Below are 21,798 nucleotides of genomic sequence, written 5' to 3'. Positions count from 1 at the left end.
TAATTGCACTGGACAAGAACTAAACAGGAGGGGGCTGTGCTGCTTGACACTTCCACATAAGGAGATTCAGACCAGTCATGCCTGCCTATCTGACAGGGCTGTGTGTGTGTGTGTGTGTGTGTGTGTGTGTATGTGTGTTGTGTGTGTGTGTGTTGTGTGTGTGTGTGTGTGTGTGTGTGTGTGTGTGTGTGTGTGTGTGTGTGTGTGTGTGTGTGGTGTAGCAGATACTGTGAGGAGCTGAGACGAAGGAGATGAAGGTGTACTGTCACTGTAGACGCAATATGGACCCTGAGGCTGTAATGTCTTCTGGGTCAACAGGTTTTTTTTGGGGTTTTTTTTTTTTTTTTTTGGGGGTTGCATTACCAAATTGTGTTGTGGCAGCCAACACTGATATGAGCAAAATCTGGCATATGCTACTCTTCCTGTTTCCCACTAAACACACACACACACACACACACACATACACTCACACACACTCACACCCACACACACACATACATGCGCCCTGAGCACATACAGAAACACATTTTAAACAAAGCCTAAAATTGTGATTATGTGAAACGGTTGCACCCATTTCCTGTTTGCAAGGGCTTGTTTTTCATCTCATACGGTTGTGGTAACTGCTTGGCAGAGCGCACACACACACACACACACAACCACTAACCCACCCACCCACACCCACACACACACAGAGAACAACGCCGGAGTCAGGAAGGCCGCCCTGCTGTGAGGCCATGAGTTCATAATCCACTCAGGTATTCTGTTATCAATAGACTCCTGTTCATCCTTACTCAACAGACTTCACTGTCCACACCCCAGAGTGTCTCACCCGCTGACCAGTACAGTAAAACCCATAAAAAACACACTGTTCACAAAGCCTCAGTGAAACCCTGGCCTGTCAGTTGTCTCTACCACTTACTTTCCAGACTTCATGTGCCATAAATCTCTCCAAACTTTCTCCTAATTGACCATCTTTTTCCAGCTGTTGGCCTTTTTACCATCTTGCCTTCACCACATCCACTTTTCTCCTCCATTTTAAAACCCTTTTGGAACTCAGTTCTTCCCACCTAATCTAGCTGGCCCGCCATTCTTTCAGACTGTTCCTTCATCACAGGCTTGGCAGTATGTCCCTCTTTTCATACTGAAATGCTCAAGAGGAAGAGTTTGTCTGTGCCGGCGAAAGGGCACCTTGTACTCTGCCATTGACAAAAGTGTGCTAAAAAGACTCCATTTCCCACAGGGCTCGGGCACTCCCGAGTGGTTCCCATGACAAGCAGCTTCTATCGCCCATCCGCGGCCCTCTTCCAATTCGTCCCAATTCTTCCCATTATGGCCTTCCAAGGGCAATTTGGCGCCAGCCCCCGTAAGATTTCGCAGCTTATGGATCCACTTAGACTAAGAATGGCATCCCATTTCCCCCTAATGCAGTCGGATTTGAGGATGCGCCGCACGGACAGTAAGCCAAGGTCGCCCGGCGACAACGTTGGGTCACAGACTGGTAGAGCAGAGAATCCTCTGTCACAGTGTACGATTATGTGATGCAAAGAGACAGATGTGGCGCTGAATTGAGGACAAGTCAAGATCAACTGTTTTCAGTGGCAGCAGCAGTAGCCCAAAACAACATCTATTCTAGATTTTTCTGTTCTCCATTCATAAGCCTTGTGATTTTAAGATGGTTTCAGTTGTCTCTGGAGCAGTCCCAGAAGAAAGGAATCATCATCTACATAAATCACTCTATTCTATTCACCTAATTCTATTCATATGCATGTGCAGACATGGTTCACACGCAAAACACAAGAAGTTCATTCTTCATCTTGGTGAAATTATTCCACGCAGGCACTTGTAAACAGGCTCTCTAGGCCATGATATTCGGGGAAGCAGGTTGGAGTTTCACATTAGGCTGTCAAAAAGCTCAAGCTGTACTTTGTGGAACTAAAAATATGGCTCAGCTTGAAAAGCACCGCCGTGCACAATCAAGTGAGCTTTTGTATATAAACACCCTCCACTGTTTTCCTGCGGAGATTAAAGGACTAATCAAAAACAGTCCCACAAGATCGACCGATGACGGAGGAGAGGAAAGGGTCGCTCAGCGAGGGGGGTAAACAAAACATGAGGGAAAGAGAGAGAGAGAGAGAGCGAGGAAGAGAGGAAAAGATATGGGAAGAGAGAATGAGAGAGGGGGTTGAGAGAGGAAGAGATAGTGAGAAAGAGAGGAGACAGAAGAAGAGAGAGACTGAGAGATAGAGGGTGAGAGAGAGGAACAGACAAGAGAGGAGGGCAAGAAAACAACAGATAGAGGAAGAGTGGTAGGGGCTTGGAGAGCAGCAGTGCTCAGTTCAAGGCTGGGGGCAGGAAACAGCAGTGCAGGAGAGGGGTCATGGCAAGTTTAAGAGGCAGGGGCAGATGAGGGGAGAGGGCAGGGCAGGGGCAAGTGGAGGAGGAGAGGCCGGTTGTTGGCAGATGAAGGCGGAGGGCGGGGGGCAGCAACAGGCAAGTGGACAACGTGTTTGTGAGGCTGTTTGTGGGTCAAAGTAAAGAGGAACAAGAGAGTCAGAGAAATTGGACTGGCATCAACAAAACAACAAAAGTGGGGAGAAAAGTCTAGAACGTGACACACACACACACGCGCGCGCACACACACACACACACACACACACACACACACACACACACACACACACACACACACACACACACACACACACACACACACACACACACAAAGAGGTAGAGAGAGAGAGAGAGAGAGATACACACTTACTCAAACATGTGGAAATAATCCACATATGCATAAACAAGCAAGCATAACACTTGATTGAGAGGCAAGCTGGACAGCATGTGGCTAATTAGCTTAGGAATCAGAATCGATATCTTCATTTGCAACATGAATGCGATCAGACACACACATTTCGATTAAACTAATCTAATTAAGTCTAATGGGGAATAAAGATTCATAGACAAACATACCAAGTGCACACACATATAAGGAAGAACACACACACACACACATACACACACACACACACACACACACACACACACACACTAACGTACCATCAAACACACACACATTCACACACAAACACAATCGATCAATGACTTAAAAGTGTGGTGAGCAGGCATGGAATTTCACCATTCTGGGGGCAAGGCCACTTGGCCTTCAGTTGGGCATATTTGGTGGGGGGCACAAAGGCCACATGTCAGGGCACCAAGGCCAAAGTTAACTATTAGTAGTAGGCTATAAAAATTATCAAAGTTGTATTTAGCCTATTCACTGCAGTAGACCTGCATCACTGTATGAAACATTACAAAAACATGAAATGAAAACATGACATATTACATAGAACTGTAAATCATCTGACTATCTAATATTTACAGATATCTAGGCTATATATAACATTTATTAAGTGTGCTTGCAAAGCAGCACACTTATTGTTCTTCTTAAGTTTTATTATTAAGTGTGCTTGCAAAGCAGTTTTATTAAGTGTGCTTGCAAAGCAGCACACTTATTGTTCTTCTTAAGTTTTATTATTATTTTTCCCGTCTCCCTTATTTTTTGTCAGCCCTAGCGCCTAGGCCCTTTGAGACAGAGACACCGTTCCAACTTTAAAACGTCCGGTCAGTACCGGTGTAAGTTGGTCGCGAAGATGACGTCAGGTGGGCGTGCCGTTCGTCCGCCATATTGGATTGAACAGAAAGCGAAACTAAATTTTCACAGGTCACAATTTTGGTCCGAACGCCACGAAACTTGACGTACATTATCCTTGGACCAAGCCTCACAAATGTTAGCGGAAGGATTTTTGATTTTTCGGCGTTTGCCCGTCACAGCCAAACGAAATCGGGCGGCTAAGCTCGAAACAGGAAGTCGCCCATATCTCAGGAACACTGTCACATATCGATACCAAATTTTGTATATGAACTGGGGACTCCAGTGTGAGGTTGCATAGGCAAAAAAAAAAAAAAAAGAAATATTCCAAAAGTTTCCATCATTTGTCAAACCACCCACGGGTATTGGTAACTCACACCATTTTTTCACCATATATCACAATGCCTTCCATGTATGCACAATGTCTCAGAGCAGACACAATGTCTCCAGGCAACCGTGCCCAGTCATGAAATCCTTGCTCTGCCATGGGATAGTATGGACTTACGAACTGAAATAGTAAGGAGAACAGTAGCTATATATAGCTTACATAATAGAGTTGTTTTCACATTGACGGTATTCAAATTAAATTTTTCATTATTGTTAAATATCATGATGGGAGAGTATTATTAAAAATGTTACAAGTATGCAAATGCATATGTTTACGGGCATTTAGGTTTTACTGTGTTGTTTTGTTGTAAAGACATGCAAGGCATTCTGGGCGTAATGAACAGTGGTCGGCAGCACTCCATAGGCTAATGATTAATATGAATAGGTGTTTCTGTAAACCTAGGGATAATAAACAGCTATCTCTGTTACAAAAAACGAGCTGGTAATCGCTCATTGAAGAGGGTACTATGATAAAAAGATTGTTTTCCTAAAAGCATGGAGTTGACGAAAGAATAAACAATCAATGTCACGTTAATGTTAAATAGCCTAGAACTATCTGAACGCTAGGTGGCAACGTTGTATTACATTTCACTAGTGTAGCCTACTTGAAATACGATGTGAGATTCCCAAGTAAGGAAGGTGCAAATATTATGTAATTTATCATGGGAAATTATTGGAAATGTTATTTCTTGTTTATTCTAATTGCAAACCACACACATCCATTCGAATCCACGCACACATTTAATACTGAAAGACTATCATTTCGTTTATTTGATGTTGCCTTAGCAACACAGCCTTCAGAGCAAAGATTCTAGAACAGGGCGCAGAGAGACACGCTTTGAGTTTGTGGCCAAGAACCTAAAATATGGGTTTCCATGTGCTGGATGGTGTGCGTCCTTTATGAAAGTAAGTGTTTTATACAGTTAACGTTACAGACATAATGAGTCATGTTGTAGTGGTCAACATAAATGTGCCCCTTCTGTTATTAGAATGCTAAGCTGGAGAAGCATGCTAAGCAGAGATTTAGTATCATTAATTTCTTGTGTGGCTAGCTATAGGGAGGAGGAGATGTAGTGCTATGTTGCTAATTGGGATTTATGTTGTTTAGCGTAATGCCATGGTCATTTGATATGAGATGCTTGCACTCGTAACTTCGTCACGTGTAACTTTAGGACTGCTATTTTTTTTACTAACAGTAATTCACGAAGCACTTTAGCCCTAAAAGTAGCACCTACGTCTGTGACGGCTTAAAAGAAGTGGCAAGGACTCCTAACACGATGTTTTGAAATGCGTCTACTATTGTCTACAGGAGCTTCCAATCGCGAGGGAACTTGCATTGTAGGCATAACTAAGGGATGCAATAACACCACCAACAACCAAAACTAGCCTACTCATTGTCAACATGTACATGAAATGTAACGTTTCATGTGAATCAAATTAAAATGTTTTCTTTGCAAACGTAGGCATAGGCGTATGGTGACAGATTAATTTAATGCTGCTGTGTGTATCACGATAAGCGTGAATGAAGTGGCCACTTCTTAATGGGACCCACTGTATGGAAGTGGGATAAGTAAAATAGAGATGTTTTAAGATAAGGTTAATCAGAATTCTACGATATGCCCGCTTGACAGATAGAACTGGCCTTTGGCCATAGCAACCATCCATTTAGAACGACTGGCCTTCATAGCAACCAAAGATCTGAGCTGTGTTGCAATGTGAGGCAAAGTATAGAAAGGTGATGAAACATACAGAGACAGGTCAAGAAATATAGTGCAATGTAGACAGCAGTATACAGTTGATTTACAGACGGTGGTTTAGAGTAATATGAAGTATTCCTTTATTCTGAGATAGGCTACATCAATAGGCTCTCAAAACAACCCCAGGCTCACAAAACAATCCCAAACAGACATAATGGTCTTTATAGAGCAAATCCATATAGATTATTTGTCAAATAAACCAGTAAAACATAATTTGTGGGATGGAATATATAACATTCACACTCATAGCTCATATTTTTTTAAAATAAATCAGTGAAAAAGTATCCTGACAAACAAGTAGCTTTTTAATGCCTTGGTCATATTTCATAATTTCAATTCCTCTGTAGGTTATCTGATAGCCCAGTTTGAGAGGCGCAAGACACGTGATATTATTTATTTTTGCAGCCAATCACTGCTGTCATTTTATTTTATTGATTTGATCTCAGTCATAGAAGCTAAATTCGAAGGCAGGCCAAAGGTAAAATCCAACGAATCACATTCAACCCGCAAGCCAATAGTTGAATAGCCCTCTCCTAGAGCTTTTGGGATATTGCCACTGCTCCAACACTGAAAAGCACCGTTACAATGCCTGGATCAAGCCAGGTTCAGCATAGCGTATGCCACTGTCTGCTCACGTTGCTGACCGGACCAGGGCAAGCACACTTTCGCAGTTCCCGCCGGAAATGCAGTCTAGTTTTATATTTGGCCTGTTATGAAATCATGTATTGAACAATTTAAGCACAGCTCAGCTTTAAGAAACTCAAATAGCCTAGATGCATGCTTAGCATTTTGTGATCATTAAGGCTACTTTTACAAACTCTTAGTCAGCTGTCCTCTGATTTATCAATATATAGGCGATATTTGTAACATTTATTTTGTATTTGGCCCGTTATGAAATCATGTGTAACAATTTAAACACATTGTAAAACTTAAAGCCCAAATTTGGAGACATCCATGTATGTCGAACTTTACTGCAAATTCAAAACTGGATAACTCTGGAACGGCTAACTGTACAGGGGACTGCTTTACACCTTGTGTTCGTAAGGTCTCCTGTTTATTCTGATATATGGGTTGTCGTGTGTTAAAAGAAGGGTTAAAGTAAAAGTATTACACGAGATGAATGGGTATGGAGATCATGGGACGAAACCTTCAGAATGTATGATTAAATTGAATTATATTATTTACTTTTCATGAGCCCGTTCAACACAGTAATTATCGGCTAACATCGTTTAAAAGCTGAGAAAAAGCTTTCATGTGATACGTGTGATGTCTGTGTGATGAATAGGCTACTTCGCCAGTAGTTCAACTGAGAATGGGTGAATTTGGGCCTTTTCTTTCTTGGCTGCCACTTTCTCCACTGCGTAAATGACTAAAATTAATTTGCGCTTGTGAATGCTAAGATTATTTTGACAGGCCACAGGCTAAATAAAAATCGCTATGAGTAGGACGCAAAGCAGAATATTGAAAGAAGGGGGCACCAAGGCCACCGTGGCCTGTAAACCTCTGATTTTCAAAGGGGCCTCACGACCAACGCCATGGCCGTCGTGGCCGCCGTGAAATTCCTACCCTGGTGGTGAGTGTGGAACAGCTCCTTAGCTTTGGAATCAGAATCAATACCCTCATTAGTGACATGCATGCAAACAGGCACAGATTTTTATCCAGCTAATCTAATTAACAGGAGGCTAATGGTGGTACTGAAATTGAGGGGGGAGTAACAACACAAAGCCGATGAAGGATTTATCAGCTGGGCCAAGGAGGGAAACAAAGAGGGGCTGGTGATTGATTAACACGACCACCAAGACAGGTGGAGGGCCAAGAGAGAGAGAGAGAGAGAGGGAGAGACAGAGAGAGAGAGGGAGAGAGAAAAGGGGGGGCAGAGACTGGAAAAGGGATTAAGATTGATGTCATAATATCGGTGCATTGGCAGATGCGGAGATGAGAATTGAGGACAGGCACAGGGACGTGGCGGTGCAGCTGGGGAACGCAGGGCAGGGCAGGGATGGGCAGCATCATCTGTCCTCTTCACGCCAGGTGGAGCACAGCTCACTCACTCACCCACATGGCCAGCCTGGCGGATTAGGACAACTACCTGCGCTGATTAGCGCTGATTTAGCTTTAGCGCACAGAACAAAAAAATAAATAAATAAATAAAACAAAGCAAAAAACATGACGAAACACAGCAAATGTGGCTCTGCCCTGCTCAGCTAGCTGCGTAATGCTACATGACTAACGCGGTAACCCATGGATATATTCCGCTCAGATACAAACTAGATGTCGCAAGGGCTAATTCAGCTTAACTAGCCACAGCTGTCCCAACAATTGGCAATGAGCTCCTCAGGAGATGCAGTCAGAGCACACTTCCATGGCCAGCGTCTGGCCCATAGCAGAGCACTTGGGATGGAACATGTTCTGCGTTAGTGGAGGCAGGCCTGCGGCACATCTATGGGAGGACTATCTATGGGGAGAGCCTGCCAGAGGGGTGCGAGGGCTATCTTTGGAGGAGAGAGCAGTGTGGATATAGCTCGCTTATCCACAGGAACATGTGTGGGTTGACAATGGATGGAGCCCAGCAAGGGGTGATGAGTGCCAGTGTGTGTGTGTGTGTGTGTGTGTGTGTGTGTGTGTGTGTGTGTGTGTGTGTGTGTGTATGTTTGTGTGTATGTGTAAATGTAAGTGTGTGTGAAATACCTCTAGGTCTTGGTGTGTGAAAAGTAGCACTAGGATGTAGAATCCCAAAGCTCTTCACAAATTTGACATATACACGCATACTCTAATACACCTCAAACACACACACACACACACACAAATATGTACTCATGGAACAAATATACACTTGAAGGTGGTGTGTAGGATTTCAGAAAGAGTAATAGTTCTGTTTGTTTCTCTCCTTGAAAAAAGCCGTTACATAATGTAATCTGCTTATGTAACATATGGGAGAGACTCACCACACATACACACACACACACACATACACACACACATAAACACACACACACACACACAGACAAACACACCATCTTCACACGCTTGCCCTGGTGAAAGATGACCTCGCACTGCAAACACTCTCCGTGCCACAAACAACACACACTCCAAACTTCTAAAACTCCACAGTCCTGTCAGGCTTGCCTCGGCTAAAACATCTCTGCACAAATCACTTTAAGCCACACACGGAGACTTGTTTTCCCTCTGTCTGCCTCTCTCTCTCTCTCACACACACACACACACACACACACACACACACACACACACACAGTGCACTTGAAAACACAAATAAACAAGGACAGGAAACCTCTGACTCCTGTATGTTTGCACATGCACATGCTTAACCCCAATATACTCATATGAACTCTTTCATGCACAAGTTCTGCCATTCTTCCACTCGCTTCTTCCAGTCACACTGTCGCTCTCTCACCGACACACTCACACAGACATAAACACACAGACACACACACACACACAGAGACATAAACACACAGACACACATACACACACACACACACACACTTACCCCTTAAGGGAGCATAATGTAAAGGGAATCCCTTCACCGGGCTTCTCACATGTCAAGGCACTGTTACTGATATATGCATTTAGTGTGTGTGTGTGTATACACGTGTGTGTGTGTGTCTGTGTGTCTGTGCACGCGTGCAAGAATTTTGTCTGTGACGTGAGAGAGGCCCAAAAGAGTGTCGTGGGAACAGAGCTCCGGGAGTCTGTTTAGAGTTCCCACACTGTGTCAGTATGGCAAGCCAGGAGGCTCACCCAGCATCAGGGCACATCCAGAGACATAAAATCCCCCCGGAGCACATAAACACACCAGAGCTCTAGCCCAACACACACACACACACAAAAGAAGATGTACTAAAACACTACACCTGCTTTACACAATGTTCACAAACAAACACAAACAAACGTATAGTGCTCACACAACAGGACATGTAAATGCAAATGATAGATATAAGTCTGACATGTAAAATGGAATGTACACACATACACACACACACACACACACACACACACACATCTAATGCAATGCATAATGGAGGAATGAACTGTGCATAAATTCAACAGCAATGCAGTAGAGTAGATGTGGACCTAAGTCCTCATTAGAGAGGGAGTCCTCAGGAGGACAAACAGCAGAGAGGGGACTGCCATCCAACAGCCCTCACTTGCTATTAGCACTGAAGCTACAATGGAGCTGTCGCCATAGAGATGCTTACGGTGTGTGTGTGTGTGTGTGTGTGTGTGTCTGCAAATAAGATAGAGAGTGGCACTTACGGAGGTGTTGAGTACATTTCCCAGTAGCTGGAAAGGTTTTTCTGGCAGAACAGACAATAAAGCAACGAGTGTGTGAGTGCATGTGTGTGTGTGTGCGTGTGTATATGTGTTTGTTTGTGTGTGTGTGTGTGTGTGGGGGTATATAATACAAGGGTTTAAAGAATCTGCAGAGGTGTGAACAAAAACTGCCGCCGAACTCTTGACAACTTCTTGCACCTCCTATTACCCAAACAAACCCATACAAACACTGTAAAAAAATTCAATAAAATAAAAGAATGAAATAAAGTTTAAGCAGCAACTTCCTCCCCTCGCCCTCACTTCTCTCCCTTCCACCTGTTTCCAGCCCCATTTACGGTGCCATTCCTCTCTCTCTCTCTCTCTCTCTCTCTCTCTCTCTCTCTCACTTCTCTCCCTTCCACCTGTTTCCAGCCCCATTTACGGTGCCATTCCTCTCTCTCTCTCTCTCTCTCTCTATCTCTCTCTCTCTCTCACTTCTCTCCCTTCCACCTGTTTCCAGCCCCATTTACGGCCCGCAGGTCTTTATGCGCCACCTCCTCCGGCCGGCCTTGTAAACATCCCGGTCTGTGTCCTCTAGTGCAGGGCCCAGCGCACGACAGACTCACAGCAGCCGCTCGCTGTCTCCATAAAACCTCTCGTGTCCGGCGGTCAAGCGTCCCCAGCCCGTCACAGGCAGGAAGCATTAAAAAAGCGTCCTCTCTGACAGTATATGGAGAATGTTTATGGGTACTTGACGTGACGTGGCTTTTTCACCGTCACAGAAGATAAAAAATAATTTATTTCACATTTTCATCATTTAGAATACTGTAAATGGTTAAACATTTTCTTGTTTTACATGAATTTGTTGTTATAATACTTTAGTTATTTTTTATTTTTTTACAATTTTGAGCCAAATCTCAAAATCGTCCTATGGTGTGACAGTAGACACAATTATTTCATAAATATTAACTTTTATAAATAAAGAAAATAATGTTTAAAAATCTTAATGAACACTCCTGGCATAATTGTGCAAGTGTCTATTTTACTAAGTGACCATCACTTTTCCTATACATACGTTTCTAAAAGTGTAGGAATTTCATAAAGTTTGTCACAGAAAAAAATGTCCTTTGGTGTTATGCAATAACCTGATATTAAGTAGGGCAATATCATGGACAACTACATTTAGTTGAAAGACCCCATTCAAGGTCATGTGACTGAAGACCCTTATGAAGCCCATGACCAGTGCACATGGAAAGTATTTCTCTCAGAATTGTTCAAATATTTAACTATATTTTCAGACCACTGAAGTTGTTAAGTTTTTTTGTCCTTTGGTGTGACACCCCTAAATTTCATTTTTTAATTTGAATTTGTATTTTTAACAGCAGAGTTATGTAATATTATGCAAATGTATCATGCCAATTGCTAATGATAGTTCAGCTAGTATTAGCATAGTTATTAACTGCCACAAAAGCTCCAATGTCCTTTGGTGTCACAGGAAATGTCCTTTGGTGTGACACTTTGGCCGGTCACATCATAGGACATAGATGTCACACAATAGGACAATACCTCCTTAAGAAGCTATTAAAACAAATAAATAAAATTTTTTAACATACTTTTCATTCTTTTTTGACCAGTTTTGATGATTTTAAATTCAATAATGGCTTACATTTGAATGATTATTGCCGTTTTTTGGAGACTACATACAATAGTTACATAATAAGCAGAATAATAATCTATATTGTGTTTTTATAAGAAATTGACAAGTAAGTGGTTACATTTGTAAAGAAAACACAGTAGGTCATGAGTTCATAATTGAGTATACATTACATTAATTTCTCTGTTGATCCATTCAGCTATATTCTATCATTTCAAACAGATATCATGAAAAGAAGGCTCTCGGAGAATTGGATACATTCAACATTAAAGCACTAGGAAAGAAGAGGCAAACTGAATTGAGGAAGATTTGGAAGGAATCCAAAAAAAGATGCAGGGCAAAGGAAAAGGCATTACTTGCCATTCTAAACACAACACCACCGTCTCCTGACAGTGTACTGGAGGAGCCAGTGGAACCTCCTGCAGGACCTGTGGCCCAACCTCCCCCTGAGCTTCCAGTGTTGCCACCAACAACGCCTCCAATACTACCAACACAAACCACTGAAGCCAAATTAAAAGAACATACAAAACAAATCAAAGGAAAGCTTACCAGACTAGAGAGGGAGAACAAACTTTTAAAAATAAAATTCAGGATGGAACAAAAGAAAAACAGTAGAATGAGAAAAAAACTAAACCGTCTTTGTGAAAATAAAGTAAATAAAAAGGTCAGGGAGAAACGCAGCAAGCCACAACTGAAACAAAATGCAGTCGAAAAGAGAAAAGAAGTAGAGTTGTTCTTGTCAAGAGACACCAACAGCAGACTGCTTGCGGGGAAAAAAGACACTGTGGGCAGGGTGAACAAGAAGCAGCGGAGAGTTCTGACAAAATCACTGCGAGACCTCCACAGTGACTACCTCAAAGATCCCGGATGCAAATACGGAATGTCTTACAGGCAATTTACTAGATATAGGCCATTTTATATAACAGAGGCCAGAAAAACCGACCGCAATACCTGCGCCTGTTTTCAACATGAAAACATGCGCCTACTAATTGACAGCATGGCACATAGGGGCTTAATTCAAACGCAAAGCCTATCCTCTCTGCTCAAAAGCATTACATGTAATGTTGATAAGAAAGAGTGTATGTACAGAACATGCACTGAATGCTGTTTTGAAGAAGTTCAGATGGCAGAGTACAACCCCCTTGACTCTGCAAGATGGGAATGCTGGGCGAAAGAGGATGTGACTGTTGGTGATAGGGTCTTTAAGAACTGGGTGAAGAAGTCAAAGTCTGGCACTGTCGAAAACCTAGTAGAGCAATTCAGACTTGAGCTTGAATCCATCGGTAGCCATCAATTTAACTGGTTGCATCAGGGAGAAAAATTTAGAGAAATTAAGGAAAATGTGGCACAAAATGAAATCGTCTTGCACATAGACTTTTCGGAAAACTATGGTTGCAAGCTGAATTCGGAGATACAATCATATCACTTTGCGGGAAGCCGAAAACAAGTAACACTACATACTGCAGTTGCTTACACTTCAAAGGGAACCAAGAGCTACGCAACTATTTCACCATCACTGAGGCATGACGAGAGAGCTGTTTGGGCACACATTGTGCCTGTTCTGGGAGATGTGATGCTGGAACATAATCAAGAAATTGACACACTGCATGTCATCAGTGATGGTCCCGTAACACAATACAGAAACAAAACCAACTGCTTTCTGTTAAGCCAAGTTCCCTTCACAATGGGCTTTAAACATGTAACTTGGAATTTCTCAGAAAGGTCACATGGCAAGGGAGCCCCAGACGGTGTTGGGGGAGCAGTCAAAAGAACAGCGGACAAGTATGTTCTGAGAGGCTGTGATTTGCAATCTCCAAGAGATTTCTATGAGTTTCTATCCTCCCAAACAGAGACGAATGTGAAATTCAAATGGATTGAAGAGTCAGATATTGAGGCCTACGACAAACTGCTACCTCCATCTGTCAAACCAGTTACAGGGATTCTAGGTACACACCAAGTCTTGTCATCATCACCAGGAGTGATCCTGCACAGAGACTTAAGTTGTTTCTGTTCATATCCTGAAGTGTGTTCTTGCCACATATCAAAGAAGGTGGATTTTGGAAATGCTTTGGAGACTAAATCAAATGACTCCTTTGAGGAAGAAGATAGATACACACATGGAAAATTTGTCATTGTGGAGTATGATGGCAGATCATACGTTGGGCAGATTGTGGAGGTTTATGGAGATGAACTAAAAATAAACTGCATGAAGCAAAAGAGTGACAATTCATTTGTGTGGCCGCAGAAAATTGACTGCATTTACTATTCACGGCAGAAGATAATTGGTGTCATATCTGAACCGGAGCCAATGCACCGTGCTGCTCGACTCGCACCCCTTGACTGGTTGATGTTCAATTCTTGATTGAAGAATGCCGTCACGTGCTAAGATGGCCTTACTATTGAATATGTTGTTAAGCATCTGTTAAAAAATATAGTTCTTGGAATTGTTTTATAATAGAAATTTCATACTGGTGACTGGTAATATTTTAAAATGAATCAAAAGTACCTAAAAATTGAAAAAGGAAATGTATGCAATCTTCATGATTTTAAATGTGTCAATGTGTTTAAATGTAAAAGTATGATTAAAAACTGTTCTGTGAATATGTTTTAGATGGAATGGAGTACATTGATCTTATACATTTATATGTTTTAAAAAATAGAATTTCATTGTAGATGATTGTGTCAAGTGTGATTAAAAACGACTCTTAGAATATGTCTTAGATGGAATGGAGTTTCATGGGAGTTTCATTTATTTTCATGTCACTGTTACTGTTTAACTAATGAATTTTGCAGTTTGACAATGTCACAGTATTGTTTTGAAATGGCATTTTTACTGAATTTCTCAATGATATTACAGTATGCATCAATGTTTCCTTGAAGTATCTCCTGAAGTATCAACGTTACTTTTAATGTGCTATGTTTTGCACAGTTTATATTGTAAAAAAAAAAAAAAAAATGTCCTCCTTTGTCAATGTTACAATAAACACGTTATATTCTGACTCTTTTATGCGATGACTATTTTCGTCCTTTGGTGTGACGTTTTGTCCTATGGTGTGACGAACATAAAACAACAGAAAAATATACCTTTTTTAAAATATCTTTTTAAAAAATAATCTAGTTTGGCATTAGGGGCATTACAATAATATTTCCTCTTAGATATGTACAATTTCAAACAGTTTAGTAAGTTTGGCGAAAAAGTTTTATTGACATTCGTAGAGAAAAGTTTATCAAGTTCATCTATTCATGGTGAAAATTATTCTAATTAGTGCTTTAATGTAAAATAAATATCACTTTAAGAAAATAATGTTTTAATAATGTGAACAATTCTGTCTCAAGTATTTTTTTATGTTATTTAATATAATTTCTTAGTACTTTTTAAATGTCACACCATAGGACATATTTACAGTACTGTTGACTGTAATTGTGAAAAAAATATGTAAATTCAGTGACAAAATGAGTGACCACTACTATTTTCTGAAACTGCAGTTTGTAAACTTCATAAATATTTGTATTTTTTCTTCAAAAATTATGTTTTCCAAAAAAAGTACTTTTTCTTGGCCATTTGTCAACTACCCTTATGGTGACAGATACGCGGCTGTCGTATAAACACAAACTGTTTATCACGGGGGCGTCGGTGAACGAGTCCAGTGTCAGAGGCATCGTGGCGGAGTGTGAGTTAGTGAGAGTGTGTAAATGAGTGTTTGGCTGGGAGTTTACGTTTGGTTGGGGACTTGGGGCTTGATGGAGTACTGATTCAGGGTCAAGTGTGAGATCTGTCTTGTGTGTGTGTTTTTTTTCAACCCTGTGCCATTCCTCTCTCTCTCTCTCTCTCTCTCTCTCTCTCTCTCTCTCTCTCCCCCTCTGTCAATCTCTCTCCCTCTCTCTTGCTGTGCAGTAATGAGGGCCTAGCGTGGAGTCGGCGGGAGACACTCCTTTCATCAGCGCGGCTGGATAATGGTTACCATGGTGACCGAGGCCATGGTGCACTGGCGCACAGATGTGACCACCCTCCTTCTCCTCCTCCTCTTCCCCTCTCCTTGTCTCTCCATCCTTGCCAAGGTACAAAGTTTGTTTCAGCATAAAAGCCACTATTAGCTGCTATTCACAGGCTCATTCAGCTGGGGGTGGAGAGGACTGCTGTTGCTGCGTCGCACACACACACACACACAGAAAGAGAGAGAGAGAGAAAGAAAGAGACATACACACACACACATACACATACACACACTCAGAGAAAGAGAGAGAGAGAGAGAAAGAGACATACACAGTACACACACACACACACACATACACACACACACACTCACAGAGATAGCGAGAGAGAGAGAGAGACATACACAGTACACACACACACACACACACACACACAAACACACACACCCACCCACCCTCACACACACACAAACACACAAACACACATAAACACACACAAACGCACACATACATACACAAACATTATACACAAACAAACACTTGCACTTCAATCACTGATCACATTTCATACTCCCACACACAGCTATCCACAAATACCCATCCACAAACACATATGCACTCACACACACACACACACACACACACAGAACACAGAAGAGAAGAAAAGATTTCAGCAGCTGCGATTGTCACTTATCTGACCACACGGTAGATGCAAAGTGTGCTTGTGTGCGCGCTGTGCATGTGCGTGTGTGTGTGTGTGCGCGTGTGAAGGTGTGATAGAAGCGAGAACGAGCTGGAGCTCAGAGATGTAATGAGGGTGACGAGGCCGGTGTGGGGTGAGAAACGGTGAAAAGCAGAGAGGGGTAAACGAGAGGAGGCGAGAGGAGTGGCACAGGGCCGTTAATAGCATCTGCCTGAGAAAGCCAGAAGGTGAAGACACGAAACCAGTCAGATAGAGACACAGAGAGGAGGAGGAGAAAATGAGAGAGAGAGAGAGAGAGAGAGAGAGAGAGAGAGATGAAAGAGACTGAAACTAGCGAGAAAGACAGACAAAGCAAATCTTGTACTGGTACTCAAGACAGCAGGCACGTGAAAGTAGAAAAACGAAAGAAAGACGTGCATTGAGAAAGCACGAGAGGGAAAAAATGAAAAGCGAGGAAGGAGGGAAAGAAAGACTTGTGCTAGCTCATGTGAGTGTGAGAAAGAGAGGTTAAAGGCCTGGGCCTTTAATAAATAATAAAGAAAGAAATTGAAATTGAATGTGTGTGTGTGTGTGTGTGTGTGTTTCTGTATGTCCATGTGTGTGTGTGTGTGTGTGTGTGTGTGTGTGTGTGTGTGCTGTTTCTGTGTGTGTATGCTGTTTCTGTATGTCCATGTGTGTGTGTGTGTGTGTATGTGTGTGTGTGTGTGTGTGTGTGTGTGTGTGTGTGTGTGTGTGTGCTGTTTCTGTGTGTGTATGCTGTTTCTGTATGTGTGTGTGTGTGTGTGTGTGTGTGTGTGTGTGTGTGTGTTTCTGTGTGTGTGTGTGTGTGTGTGTGTGTGTGTGTATGCTGTTTCTGTATGTGTGTGTGTGTGTGTGTGTGTGTGGATCAGCTGTTTGGAGAGTCAGTGGTCCAGGGCTGAGGGGAGGCAGAGTGGCACCCGAGGGCCAGATAAGGCGGCTGCACCAGCGTGGCTCCCATTCCACCGAGACAGATAACATGGCCGCCCGCGCCACAGCCTGTCCACCGCTCAAACCACACTCAGGTGAACACACCCAGGACAGAGAGAGAGAGAGAGAGAGAGAGACACAGAGAGAGAGAGAGAGAGAGACAGAGAGAGAGACAGACATGGAAACCAAGAGATGACAGGCTATGTCTACAATGCCATGAAGGAGTAGTAGAAGACGAGTTACACTTCCTCACAGAGTGTAAAAATTACACCCTCGTTAGGAGAAAATTCTTTGAACTCATTGCCAAGATTGCTCCCCAATTCCCCATGCTACCTAATAAAGGCAAGCTCCCATATTTGTTGGGAGGGCACAATTGTGCGACAATAGCAGTACAATTCCAGACAGAGTGTCAAAAATTGAGAAAGTGAGTCCTTTTCCTTCCTACATTAAATCTGTACAATTATACCACATGTGTAAGCTTTGGCAACACAATGTTTTTTGTTATGCCAATAAAGCTAATCTGAATTTGAATTTGAGAGAGAGAGAGAGAGAAAGGGAGAGAGAGAGAGAGAATGACAGAGAGAGTAAGAGAGAGAGAGAGAAAGGGAGAGAGAATGACTTTAACTTGACTTTTAAGGTTCCTTTATTGACAGTCAAAAAAGGAAACCAGGTAACATTAATTACAGGTAATGAGAATGACAGAGAGAAAGGGAGAGAGAGAATGACAGAGAGAGAGAGAAAGGGAGAGTGGAAGAGAGAGAGAGAGAGAGAGAGAGATTCTTTCTACCGGTATCTAAAATTCTTCAACAGATTCAAAGAGGGCCTTACAGGATGCTAACTCATGCATGTAAACCTCCGCCCATAGACACAGACACGTAGACATGCACTACACACATACATACATACACACACACACACGCACACACACATACATACTCACTCACTCACTGACCTACTCTTCAACGTTTTTCCTGGCTCGGTCCAGCACAAACGGCTGCACAATCTAATCAACATTAATAAGAAGTCTAGACAGAGCGACAGGAGGGAGAGCAGTACGAGAAAAAGAGAGACAGAGAGAGAGAAAGAGGGAGAGATGGAGGACAAGAGTAAGGGAGAGGGAGAGAGAGACAGATGGAGATGGAGGATGACAGACAGAGCGAGAATGGGCAAGTGGAGTGAGTGAGAGAAGAGGAGAAAGAAACAAAAAACGAGGCAAGAGAGAAAGAGCTGAATAACAGACATGAGGGGACAAATAACTAGTGGGAACTCTGTGCTTAATGGCGGCAATGAATTACCCAGACAGTTTTATGAACTCATATGAGTCTTTGCCATGATGACAATGGCACACACTCACACACACACACACATACATTCACACACACAAAGAGCACCCAAACATGACATGAAAGTGTGGCCGTGAATATCGCTGATAACAGAGAAACCGATTTGATTTACGTCGACCAGCATTAACGATGAGTGAGTTATGGAGGAGAGAAAGAATGAGAGCAGCACAGAAGCACACAGGAGGAGAACAGGGAGGACAGAAACGTGTGTGAGAAAGAGAGCGAGAGAGAGGGAGAGAGAGAAAGAGACTGAAAGAGAGAGAGAATTTTGAATGTTCAAAAAAACGTTTATTACAAAAGTTCAACATAAAAACATTGTGTCATGAATTAATACGTGTATCAATATATATGATTAAAAAAACACACTACAAGTGTGAAAAGCTAAGTTCATCATTTACAACTGAGCATAAGACTCCATTTATACACCAAATACTTTCAAACATTGTTACATTTTCAGTTGCTTTGTAAAAGTGAAAGTCTATTTGCAGTCTAGATTTAATCAGAGCTGCAAAAACCATTACAACATCCTGATTTTGCCCATTTTCAACTTTATTCTTTCTGCTCAAATAGATGGCCATTTTAGCCTGACCTAGAATGAAGTTCAGCAACTGGCAAACAGTTCTTCGTTTTTTAACATAAGGAAAACCAAAAATGAAAATCTTATCTGAAAATGTCTCGTTGAAACAAAAAAAAAGTCTCTCCAATGCATTAAACAATTCCACCAATCTTGAACAATGCATAAAAGCATGAAAAACAGTTTCTCGCTCAAAACAAAATGGACAATTTTGACTCGTCTCACGATTTAAAACAAAAATAAATGGAATTTGGAATGGATATCCCTTTTAAAGTACTCCTAAGTTTTTGCAATAAAGGCTCTATCGCAAAACTATAAAGAATACCCGACAATGAACATCCATGTCTTACCCCTCTTAACACCTTAAAGGGAGAGCATAAGCCACTGATAATTTTGAGCATACTTTCAATGTCCTTATACAGTACTTTTATTTTATCTATAAAATTTGAGCTAAAACCAAATGCATTCAGAGTCTTCCAAAGATAGGAATGCTCCACTCTATCAAAAGCTTTCTCTTGGTCAATAGAGATAAAAGCTGTGTTTAGACCAAAGACCTTGGATGCATCTAAAATGTCTCAAATCAATGATATATTATCAAATATTGACCTGCCAGGAACACAATAGGACTGATCAGGGTGAATAACTTCTTCCATGACCTTACCCAACCGGGTGGCCAGTACTTTAGACAGAAGCTTGTACTCCAAGGCAAGCAAAGAGACTGGACGCCATGACTTTATGTCACTAAGATCTCGCTTTTTAGGCAGAAGGGTAAGGACAGCTCTTCGGCAACTCACTGGCATCAGCCCTCCAGCTAAGCTGTCATTAAGCACCTCAAGCAAATCCTCCTTCAAATCAGTCCAAAATGACTTATAAAAGTCCATTGGGAGTCCATCCAATCCAGGTGCTTTCCCAGTCTCCATGCTTTGGAGCGCCTTTTGCACTTCTTCCAGGGTTATCACCCCACAGAGCATCTCATGAACCATCTGATACTGATAACGTGATCGGATCAAAGCCCCTTGTGTTTTCAGCCCTAGCAGGTCAGACAATTTAGTTTTCTGTTCAAAGAGTTTATCCAATAGGTCTTGGTTATTAGAAGACTGTGCCAAATTCTGAAAATGTAAAATGTCATTTTCCAAAGTTTTCATATCCTGGATTGTATCTTTAGTGACGTTGTAAGTGTATTGCTGACATAGTTGTTTTATTTGTATCTTCCCATACTCCCACCAACTTTGTAATGATTCAAAAGTATTCTTTTCAGCTCTGAAAGAAACCCAAAAAAACTGAACACATTCTTAAAATGATTATCACTCAGCAAAGAAGTGTTAAAGTGCCAGTAAGCACTTTTAGACCTAATAGAATTAATAAAGATGGAACATGTTAACTAAACTATGGTCTGAAAAACTAACTGGAACAATACAACAATTCCTGAAAATATTTAAGTTAGCATATATGTGAGTCCATGTATACTGTGACACATTTCTATGCAAATTTCTCCATCACTTAAATCCTGCGCTTCAATAAGTTGCACTAATTTTCTGTGTGAAGGCATGTGAGGTTCAAGGTGATTCCTGTCTATGTCTTTCTCTGTACAATTAAAATCGCCACCCAAAAACAAATATTCTTCACTGCAGCACTTCTCCAAAGTTGTATCAAGTGCATCCAAAAAACACATTCTATCTAATGTTGACGTTGGAGCATATACACAGATGAAAATAGACAGAATTCTCAAAAATTGCTCTCACTTTTAAAATTCTACCTCTTCCACTGTATAAGAATGTGGGATAAAACTATGGGAGAACAAAATGGCCACACCACCACTAAGGGTGGTATTATGACTTAATATGGCAAGCCCATTCCACTCTTTTTCCCACTCAGTTGCATTAAATTCGTCACTATGTGTTTCTTGTGCGAGCAAAACATCTATCCGTTTCTGTTTCACCAATTCAAAAAGTCCTGCCCTCTTTTGTCTCCCCCTTGCTCCATTTAAGTAAAGAGTATATTGATTGTATTCATGAGGAAATAAAATAAAAGGCACGTTACAAAAAAGGAAAAGCGGTACACTTCCTTTTGAGTAAATTTACGTTCACTCATAAAGCACCTCGTGCCTTTAGTAAATTTCTCAATATCAGGAAAATAATCGGCAACTTGAACATTCTTCACGTTTTTGGTGATCTTGAGAAATAGCTTAATTTCACTCACACCATAACCTATAGACCATTGAATCGGCACAAAAGAAGGCGCACTTCCTTGTGAGCAGATGGAAGCACCCGAATCTGAGCAGTCGCTCTCATATTCAGGCTCATCCACATCAGTGTCTACGGGCCCATGTCCTGATTTTTTTGCAGGCTTTGTCTTAAGGCTTTTAATGGGTTTCATAAACACATTTTGATCAACATTTGACACAAAAAGATCCTCATCAAGGCTCACGCCATGATTTACTTGTAGGCCTATATTAACCTCTTCGCTTTCAATATAAGTGGTTCCGTTGCTTACATGGGGTTCATTGTCAGCGTTATCCTGACCTTCTGCCTCATCATGATTTTGTTCTCTTACCACTGCTAACGGAGCCAGCCCAACTGGA

General features: G+C 41.7%; 1 protein-coding gene and 1 long non-coding RNA gene across 2 annotated transcripts in view; one reads left to right on the top strand and one right to left on the bottom strand.

Moving 5' to 3' along the window:
- plcl1 (phospholipase C like 1) overlaps positions 1-21,798 on the bottom strand; it is a 68,183-nt gene that overhangs the window by 25,115 nt on the left and 21,270 nt on the right. The gene's annotated exons all lie outside the window — the stretch shown is intronic.
- LOC125292002 lies at positions 4,914-17,783 on the top strand. The gene is made up of 3 exons (XR_007193125.1): positions 4,914-4,939; positions 15,612-15,775; positions 17,243-17,783. It is a non-coding gene; the product is annotated as an uncharacterized LOC125292002 (long non-coding RNA).

The sequence above is a fragment of the Alosa alosa genome, chromosome 3 (genome assembly GCF_017589495.1).
Source record: "Alosa alosa isolate M-15738 ecotype Scorff River chromosome 3, AALO_Geno_1.1, whole genome shotgun sequence".
Lineage (NCBI taxonomy): Eukaryota > Metazoa > Chordata > Actinopteri > Clupeiformes > Clupeidae > Alosa > Alosa alosa.
The sequence above is the reverse complement of the archived record's forward strand: the minus strand, read 5'-3'. Positions and strand labels throughout refer to the sequence as shown.